The following is a 12711-nucleotide window of genomic DNA, read 5'->3' as shown; positions in this document are numbered from 1 at the left end:
AGCGAGTGTTGGATTGAGTGCAGCCGGTTGTGCGGGAGTATATCCTCCCTGAGCTCACATCAAACCTTCACCTCCTCTCACAGCTGGACCTGTTTGTGTGTGGCCGACCTCGCTGCCTCTCACCTCACAGAGCGCCGTTTCTTCACCGCCCCAGAGATACGACTCGATGAAAACGTATTAAGGTTGTTTTATGCATCAAGGGCAGAAACTCACCTCTGAGTCGGCTTTAATTGAAAACATCAGCTCGATACATTTACAAGGAGGCTATAAAAAACTCTGTGCTGGCTGTGACTTGATGGAGCACGGGAGGATTTCATGTCCTGCTCTGTTTGTTTAAGACGTTTATGACGCTCAGTTACTGAGTCCACTTACTGCGTGTGATTTATGTCTGAAGCTTCTTGCAGGCGGGATCGAGATGCGACAAGCTGAGTCCACTCAGGGCGACCCAGGTCCAGGTCCAGTGTCGGCATATAGGCCACGTCCCTGGTGAACATGTTCTCACGCTGAGGTAATCCATGATGTCACCGCGTGGAGCTGCAGGTGGAGAGCGGACAGCAGACCAAAAAGACCATTAGTTTCTTACTCTCTTTTTTCTGCACGTGTTTGCTCTCAAACCAAAGGACAGAGAGCTGGCTCCAAAAAAGGAACAGTTAAGGAAAAAAAAAACTATTTTCATTGCTGTCAGGTCCGCTGTGTGACTGAATGTTTACACGGTTGTTGGGCGTCTTTTCCGGTTGGACGACTCCCAAGTCATCGCTGCCGGCCAAAATGTGATGTTTTGTTTTTCCCTGGGATTTGAAAGTGAAGGTGATGTCTCATAAGTTTCTGATTTATTTCCGCTTTATCGAGGGAGACAGGCAATTTAGAACATTGAAACTTCCAGATTAGAATATGATACACCATCAGGCCCAACGTGTGTGGAAATCAAAGATATGTGAGAGCTTTGTAATACAGCTCGGTGATATTTTAGCAAACACTGGAGAAGGCACTACGGATTGTTCTGACTGCTTCATGTAGAAATGTTTCCTCCCAGTTTAGTGAAGACACATTTGCCTGGTCGGTACCAAAGACTATGGCAACCCCTATTGGTTTGTGGACTGCCTATCTGAAGCCTTGAGTTAGACATTTGGCAATCAACATCTGTGTGGAGCCAGAAGTGACCATACTTGGATGGCGCTGTGGGGAGCATGGGTTAATTCATTAGCTAGCTGATTTCACTGTGGGAGATTTTATTGTTTAGTTTACAGGAAACTGACTGGAGTTTTTTTTCATTGGCTGAAGAAGTTTTCGAGAGCTTTGTGATGCAAGAAAATCTTTATTTGCATCTATCAACAATGCAAAAAAAATAATGTATTTAACAAACACACAAAATAAGCTACAGGGCTCTATAGGTATTGACTGACTTTTGGAGCTGACCACAAGTGGACAGTGGAGGAACTGCAGCTGTTGGCACCTCCAGCAGTAGGTTGCTGCAGAGAGCCCGAACCCTCCTTCCATTCCTACCTTTAAGATCGTCAATGTTTTTTTTTTAACCTTTTGAAGGTTTTCCATCTTATTAATATTGTTAAAAAAAATCTCTCTCTGCGCTCTGTCCAATGGAACCATCCCAAAATCATCACTGTATGTAATAAAAGTTGACATTTCATGACAGCATGCTGTACGTCATGTGAATTAAACAGTTGCACTAACAATCCAGTGGCTTGGATTTCAGCTAACGCCACATGACGAGTACCTGGGCACGTTTGAAAGCTTGACATCCCAAACTCTCCGAGGATCATCGCTCTGACACGAGGGCTTTTCCACCAGAGCATCGCTGGCACTGCCGCCCTCTTCTCAGAGCTATACAGTTTAATGTTTACCCATATTCCCCGCTGGTGTGGAACACTATATATCTGCAAGAGGTAATGTTTTTCAAAGCCATGACCAAATGTGTTTGGATTGGCTGCAGACAGCTCCTTTAGATTTAACACAGGCTCACATTCTGATAGCTTCTCCCAAAAAAATATATTCCATGAGCAAAACGACTCCCAATAAAGGAGTAAATTTAATGAATATTTACATAAGGCTGGATACATGTCAAACTGCAGGGAATTCACTGAGCCGGGACTCCGACTGCTCTGGCTGTAAGTTTTTGTTAAATGTAGGGGAGTGACTCAGCATGTGTGGTAAAATAGTTTCAAGTTGTAATCCTTTATGTGAGCAGGCACTCCAGAGAAGCTGACAACCAACACTCATAATAACCAAAATACCAGGAAAACCATTATTTAACAGCATCTTTTTGGCAACAAATGTTTTGGGTTGATCAATACGATGATTGATTTGTTACTTCAGGATGTTAACAGTGGAAGCATTGATACTTCTGCTCAACACTGTATGAACCATTTTGCCTGTTCTGTAGATTAAACAGGACACCTCCTGTAGACTTGTTTGTTGAAAGATTCAAAAAACAGAAGTGAATTTATCTCTAAATCTGGAACCAGAGAACCAACAAAGCCTCCATTAATAACTGAGCCAAACAGCCATTACAATTCTCAACACTAAACAAGGCATAAAAAAGGGACATGGAAAAGTTGACTCAACCAAAACATCCGAACTCAAGAGTCACAACACCCTGATGATGTCCATGGGGCTTGAAACAATGCACTTGAAAAGAGGGTCGCCAAACAATTCAAAATACTGAGCGACTAAGACACACATCATGAAAATAAAACTTACTTTTGTTGAGTGACAGCTCAGTGACAGGAAGCGTTGGCCATCTCTGAACTAATGAAACTCAGTGCAAAGTGACAAATGAAACACTCAAAACAGGAGCTAAACAAGAGCACATGACCTTCCAGACATTGATTGGCAGCAGGTACGTCTTGATTAATTAACATAGGCAGCAGGTGGAAGGTGATTAACATCACACTAAGGTCCTGTTCTTCATGCACTTGTGTCTTAAGCATCTTTGTTCATTTGCAGAGATCCATTTTTAAAAGGTGTTTAAATAAGCTTCTAAAGAAAATACAGGAGGAGACTAGAAATGTTTGAAAGGTTCGAAAGGATTGCTTGAACAAGACCGGATCTACTTCTTCATATGTTCTGGAGTCTTACAAAATTATATTTTTACAAAAGCTCAAGCTCGTTCAAATGTTTTCTTGGAAGAAAAAAAAAGAAGAAGAAAAAAATTAATAAATAAAAAAAAAGAATAAAAATGGATTTTGTGGGCTGCAAGCAGGACAGTCGCCAGCTGTTCTGTCTTCATCAAAACAGGCGATCTCTAATCTCACCAAGAGCCGAGCACCCGGCACTCACGCTGACGAGACGGGGAAGCTTTGAAATGCAGATGCTGAGGGCCTATCGACTGTCACCTGTGTGAAGCACTTTAACTCCTGTCGCTGAAATGAGCCTTTTCAAGAGGCGCTTTGTGATGCGTATCGGCCGACAAGGCAGATTGGTGATGATTGCTCCATTGTGGCTATCAGCGAATGAGAACAAGGTATTCATCCTTTGTCAGAGCGACGTCTTCTCTCTCATCTCACCAATGAGACCCCCCCCTACACCAAGCCGCCCCCACCTCCTCCCTCTTAACCTCTTGTCTTGATTTGGAATTACTGCTCCTGAATCTCTCCCCGCCTGGTTGACTGCTGCTGCCTGATACCTTTTATGCCAATAAGAAGAGGAGTCATTGCTTCCTCTCAGCCGTTAGACTCCTGATTTTTACGTCTGTATAGTTTTTTTATATCATCGCTTTGGCATGATGCTGCAGTTTGAGTATTGTTGAAGCAGAAAATACTTTTTTTTTTATAATTCAAAATCACTCATTGACATCCTGTTTGGACCACTTTTGAATGATTTTTAACCCACGTGTTTGGGAAACAATATTTTAGCTTTTAGCAAATCAGACCCAGATTGATAATTTTACCAATATTTCTGACCTGCTTGACTTTCTATCAGAAAAACGATTCTGCCAGTTTTTATCAAGGTGACAGCAGATCTCATGAAATCTCATACCAAAAACATCGTCTTCAAATTTCAAACACCAAAAGAAACTGACAAATATCTGCGTGAAGTTAATTCATTTGAAGCTGAGGCATTCTTTCCCTAAATGAAACATGCTGTTTGACAATATTACGACTTCACACCGAGGCGTGACTTTGACAAAGTGTGAGCAGCACAACATCTTTTCCATCAGCCTGCCCTTAATAAATGCACAGGCTTATAGCTCCTATAGTGGCTCGTTTATTCCCTGACACTGATGCTGCAAACTGTGTCCGTGTTGTGCGTCTCGGCTTTATTTCCCCCCTTCTCTCCCATAATTCAAAGTGAAATACTTCCAGCCATTTGACACAATTAGGCACTCTCTTCCCACTGCATGGCATCCCACTGGATGGCCCTCATTATCACGAGCCCTCGCCTTTTGGATAACTTATAATGAGGCCGAAAATGTTTCACATTTTGCTTTTTCTGTTACACCGTCGGTTCAAAGAGACCTACTTCAAACTAATTAGGAGTTCCAACAGCCGCAGTCAGATGCGTTTCTTGTTTCTTATGAGGTTAACAGTGGTGAGATGTAGATTTCTACGAGACAGGGACTGGAGCCATTACGTCCAATGGGTGACAGATATCACTGAAGTCCAAGTACAGCACGGTAATGGTCGGCTGTACTCACAACTGAGGGGACTGCTCAGATAATGTGAAGAACTTTACTTCCTATCCACCAGATCAGCTTACATTCACATCAGCAGATGTGGAGCTCAATCTCCAAACCTGTTCTTCTTCGTCTTTGGTATGTTGTTGAGCGAACAGCTGAGCCTAAAATGTTCCACCAGGGACCATATATCCGCGTAGTGTCTATTTAATTGTCTTCCCATTTGTATCGAGCACCTGGTCGGAGATTTTTGGATGTGCACACGGTCCCTCTTGGAGCTTCTTGGATGCTGAGCAGAAAATGTGAAGCATGTGGGAGTTCCCACTTACAGCACTGTCAAAGTGGACCTGACCGAATCCAAAAAAACCTGTGTTTGAGACATCTGTGGATTACATTAGCTTTAATGCTTTTACCAAGCACTTATGCAAAGCACATCTTTGTCATGTGGAGAACAAGAAGCAGATTCATGATGACATCAAGAAATATCCAAATGTCTGCCACGACGATTAAAGACAAACTTCGTCCAAATTCTAAAACAAGTTACCTGCAGACCGACTTTTTAACATCGGACAGATAATGTCTTTGTATATCAGTGCTACATGCAATGCAAGTATTACAGTTTGTAGAAAAACAAATTTTGGCCCTGGCAGGAAATGTCAGGGTGACAAATTGAGCGACACATGCAGCTCACCCTGAAAAGGTTGGACATTTTTCACCATTTTTGTGAAGTGTGAAAACACAAATGTTGAATTATCTTGTTGACATAATCTAGAAAAAACAAGAACTCAGAAGTGAAGAAAGTGAACAAACCTGGGAGCTCAAACCAAAAGCTTCCCAGGAGACGCCTGGATTCACTGAAACAGAGCATGAAAAATCTTCTCCAAACACGTTTTGTGCGGCTCTCAGGACCCCACGGATCAGCCGGCTGTCCGCTCAGATAATTACAGCGAAGGACTCGACCCCCCCGACCTCTCCTGACCCCCAACAATTCAGCTTTCCACTCCAGTAGGCTGTAGGTGTGTTTACTGGGCGCCAGCTTGTCCCTGTTAATAATATGAGCGCTGAACCTTGGACCTCACCTGACTATACTATCTGGGACAATAGCCAGCTCCAGTGTGTCAGCATGTGTGTGTGTGTGTGTGTGTGTGTGTGTGTGTGTTTCCTTTCCCATAATCTTGTTCCCTTAGCCGAGCCCGGAGCCTATAAAGCTGTCAGTGAACGTGTAGGACACGTCACCTTTGCCGGGGTTTCTCTCTCACACACACACACACACACACACACACACACACACACACACACACACACACACACACACACACACACACACACACACACACACACACACACACACACACACACACACACACACACACACACACACACACACACACACACACACACACAGACTGAGAGCTGCTGCACGATCAAACACACATACATGCTGAAAAAGCCACTACACATGCACTAAGGTATGCAACATGAGAGCACACAAGAAAAACAAAGACGCTCAATTCACAGCCAAACAAACACACACACACACACACACAAAACACACACACACATAGACACACACAGACACAGACACACACACACACAGAGTCACACGTCAGATTCACACAGTGCAGAAAGGTCCAGAGAAACACACAGTATTAACCTCAGCAGATTACTACGTCTCTCTGTAATACGTTCAGTTGGACGGCTGACAGTTTAAAGAGTCGTTTAGTGTATTAAAAATCACGAGTGTTTACTATCTGACGTTATGTCACCGACAGACGATGGCAGGATGAGCCGCGCTCCTTTTCTTCTTCTTCTTTTTACGTCTATTGTAAAACTGCTGACGTGTTTGACATGACTCCTTACAGATGTTCATCACTTCCTCTGCAGGGAGGGGCGGCTCTTAGAAACAGAAACCAAGAAAAGAAACCTGCGATGTCACCTTTAAAATAAAACTCTGCTAAACTCTTCATAAGTATCATCGATTTCTTTGCAGGATTATTTCTTTTCAAGCTTTGGAGATCTTAAAATAAACTCTTTTCCTGGTCGAGTCAATGTGGCTTATATGACGTGTGAATAAATATTTTTTGAATTTAAACTACATGAATACACTTGCAGTTTTCCAGCTTTTGTTGTCCTTCCTCGACCAAAGTATCCTCTTCTATATAATTCAGTTTTATTCCTGCATTTCTTTGTATTTTTGTTTGTATGCTCTGTAACTCCTTTGAAACGCTGCTGTTGATCAATCAAACACATCAGAGATTTGGAGAAGGCTGTTGACCTGTTCTTGGAGCCACTCTGCTCATTTATGTTTTGAAAGCTACATTTCATTTGGAGGACTCTTTTTTAGAGTCCATATTGTCCTGGATTACAAAAATGAACAACTGCCACAGGGATCCAGACCCCCAGAGGTCTGAGAAAACCCAGATTTACCATCTGCGAATTGGTCATTTGATTAATTGTTTACAAATGTGCACAGATGACATAACCACCAGGCAGGCCATGCTTCCCTATCCAATCTTTTAGAGACACCCTGGACTTCAGGACTTTAGCTCCCGACACATGATCACCGCTCTGTTCTTATGAAGGAGTCGAACCGCGTGCAAACATTTTAATCAGCACTTCAAACTGGAGTAAACGGTGTGTGTGTGTTAGAATGCATGTGCAGGAATATGCATGTCAATCCTGGTGTGGCTGTGCACACGAGACTTCATGTACGTGTGTGTGTGTGTGTGTGTGTGTGTGTGTGTGTGCCAGCTCCTGGTCTGACAGGAGGATTATGGGAAACAGATGACTTAGACTTCTAATTTGCGGCCTCAAATTGCAAACAGAGTTTCAGGAGTCCAGGAGAGTTTTATACCCTGAAAGAAAGGTGTGTGTGTGTTTTTCAGTGTGTGAGTGTGTGTGTGGCATAAACCACCCACCCTTACTGCATGCACACACACACACACACACACACACACACCTACACACACACACACACACACACACACACACACACACACACACACACACACACACACACACACACACACACACACACACACTTATGTCCAGATGATGCGATATTGGATGTGGGTTCACTGAAAACAGACTGACAGGTTACACATTTACATGTCGTTGTTCTGTTCAGTCTTTGAGACCAAGTCATCAAACAGCAGGAGGAGAAACGTTTACACACGTCTGTCAGCACGAGAGAAACTGAAGAGTCGGCGCTCTCAGACCAAATAGTTTACTCGAGTGCCTTGGTAATGCAACAGGTTTGAAAGAGAGCACATCCAAAACGTAGAGTGCCTACATTCATTTAGAAAAAAAATCATAAAAATGGCCACTTTAATCAGGCTTTAAAGAGATTGAGATTTATGTGGGATCATTTTGGTGTTAAAAAAAAGAACTGCCCACAAAATCAGACTTGCATTAAAAGTTTGATTCAAACTGAGTCCTGAGAGAACCTTTATTAAATTTATATTGAAGTCTGTTGGCCAAATCGTGCAGGAAGGACAGAAATCCCAGCGAGACAAAGCTCCAGTTCTGCAACACATTTGCCGTGAAGGTAAACAGCTGAGCCAGCAGCACATAAACCAGCACCTGTTGGCGTTTAACCTTTCCAGAGAAGGTAGGGAGAGCAACACGAGGCTCCTGTGGCCAAGAGGAATGCAGCTCGGGGACATCGGAGACAGAGCTGAGATTTCTGACCGGGGAGGAGCAAATACCCAGAGACAGCTGGGGAGGTTTCACCTGGCACCTGTTGAGCAACTCGCCAGCGAGACGCTCCTGCTGCTGGTCGGGGAAAATCTGGTGTGAATCATCATCATATGGGTCTCCAGAGACTCCCACTTACTTTGCCGCACCTGCTTAGTGTATTATGGAGCAATGGAGGTCAAAGTTGGGGCAGGAATCCAGCCACTGTGCAAAAATATGCAAATAATCCTGCAAATAATTGGATTATAGAAGTTGATTTACTGTATTAGGGGGTTATAAAGCACTCCAAACGTTACAGACATTTGAATTGTTTGTTTGCTAATAAAATAAGTTAAGTCGTAAAATCGTTGAATGAGATTATTTGTATTGTTCTGAAAGGAAAATCCCCTATTTGAAGAAAATGCAGCTTATTCGTAGTAACTATTTGAGGTTTGTTTTCAAAGTTTGGGACTTTATTTTGACCTGTCCTTTTGTTTATTGTCGGCGATGGTTTAGTCCATCATGTTGTGTTGTTGGGGAGTTTTCATGAAAAATACTGGTAGACTGCACACTTGTTCAAAAGGCCACACAAAGTTTGAATTGATCACAACGTTTGGATTGGACTGATATTTTGGCTGAGAAGTCTGTGTGCATTTTCATTCACTGTATTAATCCATATTTAACATGCGTCTCAGGTTTGTTGACTATTTAGTTGACTTCAGACTTGAGCAGGCAGTAAGCCCACTCCCTTCTGCAAGCTCTGTGAGGATCTTTCACAGACATGTTTTGGGGAAAACAAGAATCAAATGATGATATTAAAAGTGACACTGTGGGCTTCTAGGTGGTTTCCAGGACGGAGAGCATGCAAGAAAGCCATGATTCATTGGTGGAAAGGATCAATCTGAAGCTGATAACTTTGATAGACAACGAAACGAGCTCTGTGGGGAATTCCACCGATTTCACACATCAAGGTCAGTTTAATGCTCGTGTTTACTTTCACTCAGCTGGCAAACAAAAGTAATAATTTCAGTGGCTCCTTAAGGTTTGTGAGTTCTTGAGAAAATAGACGGGGTGGGGGTGTGTACTGGGGGCGGCAGGGGGAGTTGTGCCCAAAAGGAGACAGAAGTTGTTGTCAATGTGAGCTCCATCTTTGCCTCCAAATCTCAAACCTGCATGACTCCTATTTACAACTCGTGCTCGCCTCCTTATCGGGCAGTGTGAAACTAAACTCAAATTAAATTTTCCACTCTGGTTTTGAACCAAAGAAAATAAACAGTAGGTGTGAGTGCAGCTTTACTGAAGATGAAAGCAAAACGGCAGCGGAATAATCAACGTTTTCCATGGGCCATTTCCCTAATCACGTTGCTGTTGTGTTGGTTGTGTGCGTCTGAAAGTGGCCCGGTCTGACTTAGCTGCAAACATGGGAAAATACTTTTTCTCTGGGATAAAGCCCAAGTTTCACGAGAAAGATTTTAATCTGAAGCAGTTTGGTGTGAAACAGGAGGGTTACATTCCAGTGAAAGGGAATAAGAAAAAGTCTTGAAATAGGAATAAAGCGAAAGCTCTCAGTACAAAGGAATAAAATCCAATTTCTTAGAGTGGTCAACCAGCAGCTTGACAAACATCCAAAAACTGAAAGATACCAAGCTTTTTCCCTATGATGCATACAGTATATCACAACACATAACTTGAAAAAAAAGGGTATTAATGTCCTGGTAAATAAAACACCACGTCCGACTTTTTACATCTTATTTACGCCGACCTACTCACAGAAAACAGAGGCGGTGTATTTCAGACAGCCTCGTACAATATAAAACCAAACAAAGGTCAATGTCATCTGTCTCTGCAACATAACACATTAAGGTGAAAGATCTTTTCATTCAAACATGAATGGATTACTCAGGCTGCAAAGGTCCCCACTGTAAATATATCCGGACGTGGACAACAGAAAGAGGACGCTTCCAGTGTGTGACAGCCAATGAGGGGAAGCAAAAGATGAGCCAGTCGTCCACACACACACACACACACACACACACACACACACAGACTACAGTTTCAGTACAGTTTTTTCCTACGCAGGTAGAGCTCTTATGCAACAAGAACTCTCCAAGCATTGGACTCATGAAAATGTTCCCATTCACAAACCATTCATCTGCTGTTTTGATCTGCATAGCCGAGCACAATAGCCTCAAACATGATGATACATGAATCTTCCTTTGCCCACTCAGACATATGTCTAACTTTTAAAGACTCATCCACAGTACTTTCAGACTTTCTTACAGGCGATCTGACACAGCTGCTTTGCTGGCCTTTGTAGCATTTGTGGTTGCTCAAGAGTATCTCAGTACGAGTAAGCTAGCTTATTTCTCTACAAAGTGAAAAGGTTGATCCAACATTGCAGTCTGTCCTAAGCTTAATGAAATACATTATCTAGAAGGGTTAGTGCAGGTTCAGCAGGTGTGTTCAATGCATTTTCATCCTAAATCAATACAATACAAACAAATACTCATTGTTTGTTTAACCTCTTTGGCGTCTTGAAAGCTGAATAAACCCACTACAGGTGTCTTTATTTCACACTAAAACTGTCTTATGGAAGAATAAAAGCATACTGCGGGAGGTGCACGTGGGGTACCGACCCCAAAATTGTTTTAAAAAACTATTCAGCTTTTCATACAAGCAGAATTGGATAATGTTGAATCACTAGTTTCCGATCATGTACTGAAGGCTCCCTGATCTGAGTCAATGTGAGGCCAGGGTTCACTTATCTAACAGTGCTTCTGCTCCACTGTCACCACAACAAATTCCTCTGCAACAAAAAGGGCAGCAGTCCACACTGTACTTGAAACCGGGAGAGGAGGATCAGGGAGGGGTTGGGGGGTGGGGGGGTCACTGAAGCCTGGGTTGCTGGCTCGGCATGGCAGTCCATTTAGCAGCCCATGCAAAGTGTTTACAATAAGTCTGTCTGTGGCTTCATTGTCTCGTAAATGAGGACAGCGAATCACCTGGCGAGGGGGAAAAAGGTCCCGAAGTGGAAAGGCTTTTGTTCGTCCGATGGTGGACCTTTCCCCGTCGCCTTCCCAGGGTAGAGAGGTATTTTTTCTTTCTTTTTTGTTGTTAAACCCACAGTCATTAGTCGGTTACAGTGGGGGGAGACGAAGAAGAGGGAGGAGAAGAGAGGAGAAAAAAACGTGAGGCCCTTTGCGGGACCTGAACCTTTTCAAATGCGAGCGCGCCTTTTGTTTTTGCAACCCTGTCAAGAACGGTCACCTAATTAGACCTGATATCTCTGGCCAAAGAGAACCCGTTTGTTAATGGCTCTTTACGGAATTTTCTTAATGAGTTTAGATGGCCATTGTGTGGCAGGGAGCTCCTCTAAGACAAGAGCATTTTCCAGCAAGCACACACACACACACACACACACACACACACACACACAAAATAAAGAAGAGAAATGAGGGCGAAGATTGAGCAATGGGAGAAGCGAGCTGACATGACTGTCGGCTAAACAGGCAAGGTGTAGCGCGAGCTGCGAGCGTTATGGATGGAATCAAGGCAGGGTCATTAAGGCGGAACAAAAGCGAGTGAGAGCGTTCGTACCCAGGGGCCTGCTTCCTCCCTGGCATTGTGTCGAGGCCTTGACAGTGTTGGACATTTTCAGACACGATTTGCACGAAAACACCTTGATCACGTCAAGTCGCCGTCGTCGTTTTCTTTGTTAAACTCCAGCGGCTGCTTTTGGGGAAAGGAGAGGGGGTCGCTTTAGTTTTTATTTTTTGTCTCCCTGACTCTTCCACCCGAACTCAGCACCAACCCCCTCGTCCTCCTCTTTTTTTTTTTTTTTTTTTGCTTTTGTTCATGTCTCAAGGCTACAGCTTTCCCTTTCTTCTCGGCTCTATGGAGAGGGAACAAGCTTGTTAGCTGGCATGGATATTTTGACTGGAGATATACTTTGGCCACTTGCCTATGGAAACAGTGTCAAAGCACAACCTGGCTTAATTGTCATATCGGCAGTCCTGGGAGAGGTCTTTGGTGAGGTCCAGACCTAATAAATATCAAAAGCTCCTCTCATCTCTCTCTGCTCTTTCTCTACACCCCCCATCCCCAACACCACATACACACACCCCTTTCTACCAGTGAGGGAAAACTTGTAAATTAATCTTAGTGTCAAAACAAGACTTTCTCTTCTTGCCTCAGAATCTCTAGTTATTTTTCTGTTTTTGTCCCAGAAGTTTTCATCAAAGGGTAGCGCTGTCTGAGACCTAGCGTAAGACCATCCGTGCAATTTATAGATTTGATGTTTGTAGAGGCTTGCAGTTCCCTCAGTTGATTTAATGAGAGTCTAAAGCTTCAGCAAGATACACAGCATGCAGCAGAAAGAGAAAAAAAAATATATCAACAACAAACAG

General features: G+C 43.2%; 1 protein-coding gene across 6 annotated transcripts in view; it reads right to left on the bottom strand.

The window, feature by feature from the left end:
• Positions 1–12711, bottom strand: part of zeb2b (zinc finger E-box binding homeobox 2b) — a 332710-nt gene that overhangs the window by 101816 nt on the left and 218183 nt on the right. For 5 of the 6 annotated variants that reach the window (XM_079336136.1, XM_079336141.1, XM_079336138.1 and 2 more), the window contains one exon: positions 373–534. The gene's annotated coding sequence lies outside the window, so the exon portion shown is untranslated. Of the gene's footprint in view, positions 1–372; positions 535–2715; positions 2784–12711 lie in introns of those variants that run through there. The other variant, XM_079336140.1, reaches the window with a different exon arrangement.

The sequence above is a fragment of the Symphodus melops genome, assembly GCF_947650265.1.
Source record: "Symphodus melops genome assembly, chromosome: 23".
NCBI classification, from domain to species: Eukaryota; Metazoa; Chordata; class Actinopteri; order Labriformes; family Labridae; genus Symphodus; species Symphodus melops.
Note: the sequence above shows the minus strand (reverse complement) of the source record. Positions and strands in the feature narration are given on the sequence as shown.